Genomic DNA, 4,972 nt, shown 5'->3' with positions numbered 1-4,972 from the left:
GCAAGGACAAAAACAGAGCCACAGCTCCTCAACTAACTGGGTGTATAAAGCACTTTTCACTGTGGGCAAGATGAGCACTGGTCTGGCTGCAAGAAGCCATCCAGACACTGCAAACTTCACATTGTAATCAGAGCCTTGGGTTAGTCCACCCAGACCTGGAGAAAAAAAATTCTGTGCTTAGAAGCCCAAATTTATCTTGGCTTATCTTATTCAAACACAGCCTGTTTGTTATGTTGAGGTTATCTCTGTCTCTCTTGTCTGAGTGCTCCTCTATAAAAAGCAAAGCTGACCCCTCTCCTTCATGCATGGCCTGATAGCTCAGGAAAACATCCTTGAGGAGAGCTGTCAGTGCAGAGCTTAAAATATTCTGAGGATGGCAGAGTTTCCTGGGGATTCCCACAGCAGCAGAGGTGGTGACTTTGAAGGGTAAAACCCCACCAAAGAACACACTCCCTGTGCTCACAGTCATTACACAGCTGGACATCAGGTTTCCACCTGCCTGTTTTCAGATCTAAGTCGGGGAAGAAGAAGAATCTGGGCCCCTACAGCCACCTCTGTACCAATTTTGCCTCCCACGGGCTCTAATCTCCCTCCTGCAAGCACAAGGGAGTCAGCACAAAGCTCAGCCGGTGTCTCCAAGGAAGGAATTTGACCTCAAAGACTTATGGGGATGTTGATAAGCTGCAAAAGCAGTTTTACAAACAAGAAAAAAAACAAAAAAACCCAAAAATCAAACCCAAACATTTAACTTAGCCCACCTAGACGAGGGATTAAGTCTGGCTGCAACAACAGTTTCCTGCTTATTCCCTCCAAATATCAAGTTTTCTGCTCAGACTCAATTCAAGAGGAAAACTAGTATTTTTTTGTCAAGCATTTGTTTTCTGACAAAATAAAAATCAGTTAAATGCTGCCTTATTTCTACACGAGCACAGCATTTTTATTCTCTGAGCAGGCACAGACTTAGCCCTTACATAGCTTGCAAAATGTTACAGCAGTGGCCCTTCAAGGCAGAAGCAAAACATCATTTAAAGGAAGAAAAGAAAGATTGGCAGAGATGGGAGCAGAGTTTAGGACCAAACCCTCACTCCCACTAAAGACCTCTTTGAATTATCCCCTTGCTTTGCTTTTCAGACATCATTAGTCCAGGAGAACATGTTCATTTGTGTCCTGAACCAAGGAGAGGAAGCAGCTGGAAGCTCAGCACTAACTACAACTCCTAAATCATTCCCAACTCCAATTGGCTCCATCCAGTTGGGAACTGCTGTGATTAGCCTTTACTTTTTCAGCTGCCAATTAGGGAGAAAAGCCAAAAAAATACCTCATTTTTCATTTGCAAGCCCTTCGGGGAGACCTGGAGCAAAGTGAAACTTGGCCCTTTCATTCCAACAGAAAATGGAGCAGTGGAATTTATTTCCCCTCCCACCACCCATAAATTGGAATGTAAGAACTGGAAAAAGGGAGAAAGGAAAGCAGCTACTTAGAGACAGGAAATTCAGGAAGAAATGGAGCAGCTTCTGGTGTTGCATAAGGTAGCTGGAACATGGGACCCACATGATTTTAGGGGTGACCAAACATCTCCTCAGTCCCCTTGGGCATTGGGCAGGATTGTTCCCCGCTGGAGATGGATAAAATATGTAACTCAGTGTTCAGGAGAGTCTGGTTGGGTCATTTCACATTAAAGAGGGATTTACCTTCCCTCTTGGGAATCAATAGTACCGCTCTTAAAAAATGTTTCCACAAAAAGCTTATTGTTTGCCCATATTACAGAAGTTTAAACTGCTGGAACACCTGTACTAGAAAAAAATATTGGTCGGCTGATCACAAGGTTAATTTACAATCTGTCAGCTAATAATTATGATACAAACATAAAAGAAGTTCCTCAGGAAATGAAGATTTTTTTTTTTTTGAGACACTGTGCTTCTATTAAAGAAGCAGGTCCTAGGCTTTGTTCCAATTTCCTTCTGTATTCTTTGCCATATAACCAATAGTTTCAAATAAAGGCATCGAGCAGATCAGAAGATAAAAGCCCTCTCAGTACCTGTGAGTGCTCAAGCAGAGAAATTAAAACACAGGTAGACTGTGGAAAGCTTGAACATACAAATATTGTTACTCTGACAACCATTTCCATGAAGAATTCTTAGTTTAGATGCCTTTCTTACAGAAGAACTAAACATTCCTCGAATACAGAGGTCAGGACAGATTGGGAAAATATTTCTAACAGATATGTATTGTCTCCTATTCAGTACCATTGGGAGAAATACACTGAATTTCTTCAGTAAACCAATGCATCCCACTCAACTCATATTTACTTCAGAGTACCCACTGAAAATAAGGAAAAAGGCACAGTCTGAAAAGCCCTGGTGCTCTGACAACAAGGCTGGGCAAAACAGACTTGGCAGCAAAGAACGTGATAGCTTTGAGCTTTTCTTTTCTCAGGAAATAAATCTATTATCTCAGCCTTGCACGCTGTAAAATTATTCCATCTGTCTCTGGCAGAATTCTAAACTCAACTACAGGTCAGCGAAACTTCTCAAGTATCGCTTCCCTTGGCGATCCACAGCACTTCGACCGGGAGGATAAACAAAGATGTTAAAGGCAATCAAGCCCTTGAGAGGTTGTCTGACACGGCCCTTTTTGAAGCGATAAGCTGCCTAAATTACCCGCTTCCAACCTCTGGTACCTCTCACGGGCAGCGAAGGACCTGAAATCCCATTTTCAGGTTTCAGTCAGACGCTGTGCTCCATCGGTTCAGGTGTGGCTGCGACAGTCTCAGCTCGCTGGGGTTATCAAGCCAAATACCTTTTGTCCACATGCCTCTGGAAAGCTTTTTTTTTTTTTTTTCCTCTTTGCATTAACGCTGAGGGTTTAAAGTGAATTACCTCATACACCGCTGAGGAAGCTTTTCACTCTCTCCCATTTCCTGAGAAACTGGGCTGTGCCAGACCCGAAGATGAAGCACGTTGTATAATCTGGCCAGAGCCTTCCAACACCTACAGCAATAAAAAGACTCGCAGCTAACACACCTCAGGAAATAATAATAAAAAAAAAAAAGGCCCAGTCTCCCCCAGAGGGTTTCGCTGTCTGGATCTATGCAGGTGGATGACAAAAGCCTCTTCTCTAACAATGCCACCACGGCAGAATTTGGCAGGTTCAGAGCTGCAGCTCTTCGACTTGGAATTTTACTTTTCTTTTTTTGTAAAAAGCGGAAATTTGTACCAAGTTCTGCACAAATAAAAGCCTCGTGCAAGTCCAGGTTTCGGATATAAACTTGGGGCAAAGACTCAGAGCCAAAAGTTTATTCTACTTATGGAAGCTCGCTGTGTGTTGGGGAGGGCATATAAATACCAGCTCGGGGCAGAGTGAGGAGCTGTGCCCTCTTGGGATGGAATCCAAGTCTTTTAACAGAGTAATGGCCACAATTAGGGACTTTTGTTTCAAATTCCAGCGCCCAGACGCGGAGGAGAGTCACGACATCTCCCCTGTGCTCCTTCCCCTCCCACCCCTGTGGTCATTGCCATGGAGGCCAAAAAAAAAAAAATAGCATGAAGTGGATAGATTAGAGACGGACAGGCAGCAGTAAACAATAAATACCAGAGATATAAAAGTTCACGGGCAAAACTGTGGCCTCGAGGCTTCTTTCAAGGACAGGGTGTTTAATAATAAATGGGAGATTAACACAGCTCTCCATCAGCAGGGGAGGCCTGGAGGGGGGAAAGGACAGGGACTGAGCCTGGTTTATTAGAGTCATTTAGCATATTCACGATGTTTGCTCCACACAAACACACACATCGGCCAAATTTAGCTCTGCGGGCGCCTTCACAAAACAATCGTCGGGAAGAGCTTCACAGCAGCGAAGAGAACAAAGCGAGCGAAGGATCGCCGGGATATCAAGGGCATCGTTCCTGTTAAAACACTAAAACGGCTCCTCTCTGAAATGAGCTAATGAGGAGCTTCCAGTGTGAGAGCAGAAATCGCGCTGAGCATATGGGGAGAGCATCTGCCTTCAGAGCTCCGACTTTCCTGGACTTTGGGGGATGGAAGCAACTGCAGCTGGACTTTGGGGGATGGAGGCAACTGCAGCTGGACTTTGGGGGATGGAGGCAACTGCAGCTGGACTTTGGGGGATGGAGGCAACTGCAGCTGGACTTTGGGGGATGGAGGCAACTGCAGCTGGACTTTGGGGGATGGAGGCAACTGCAGCTGGACTTTGGGGGATGGAGGCAACTGCAGCTGGACTTTTGTGGGATGGAAGCAACTGCAGCTGGACTTTGGGGGATGGAGGCAACTGCAGCTGGACTTTGGGGGATGGAGGCAACTGCAGCTGGACTTTGGGGGATGGAGGCAACTGCAGCTGGACTTTGGGGGATGGAGGCAACTGCAGCTGGACTTTGGGGGATGGAAGGAACTGCCATAAACATTCCCCAGCCCGACCTTGGGAACACAGATTGTCTCTGGTTTGCACGGAGGTGCCAAACCCCAAACCCCCACACTGAAAAACTCTTTATTCCTGAAATTCCGAGAGTATAGGAACAAACTCTTGGGAGTTTAATAAATTAGCACAGGCAGCGAGGACTACCAGGTGGCTGGAGCTTCTGCAGAACCACTCTGAAATTTGGGAGGTTTTGTGTCTATGCAAAGCAAGGCAGTTTCTGAGCCCTGCACAAAACACAGTGAAGTTGAAAAATGCAGCAATAAAGTCACAGCTGCTCCTATCTCTTCAATCAAGTCCCTGAAACAGCTGAAAAATATTATAATCAACTCTTGTGGCTTCTGCCAGGGGGTTATTGACTCATGTCTGCTCTGCTCCACATAAATATTCACAAATCCAGCTTAATTTTTTTTTTCTGCACCTTAAAATAGTTGGGGACCAAAGGGCTCTTCGGATTTGCTAAATTTGGCATCTATTTCTCTTGCCCAAATCATCAACCAAGAGCACCAAGTAAGGTATCACAACAGAGATTCTGACAGCCAC

The sequence above is a fragment of the Chiroxiphia lanceolata genome, chromosome 23, assembly GCF_009829145.1.
Source record: "Chiroxiphia lanceolata isolate bChiLan1 chromosome 23, bChiLan1.pri, whole genome shotgun sequence".
NCBI lineage: Eukaryota > Metazoa > Chordata > Aves > Passeriformes > Pipridae > Chiroxiphia > Chiroxiphia lanceolata.
The sequence above is the reverse complement of the archived record's forward strand: the minus strand, read 5'-3'. Positions refer to the sequence as shown.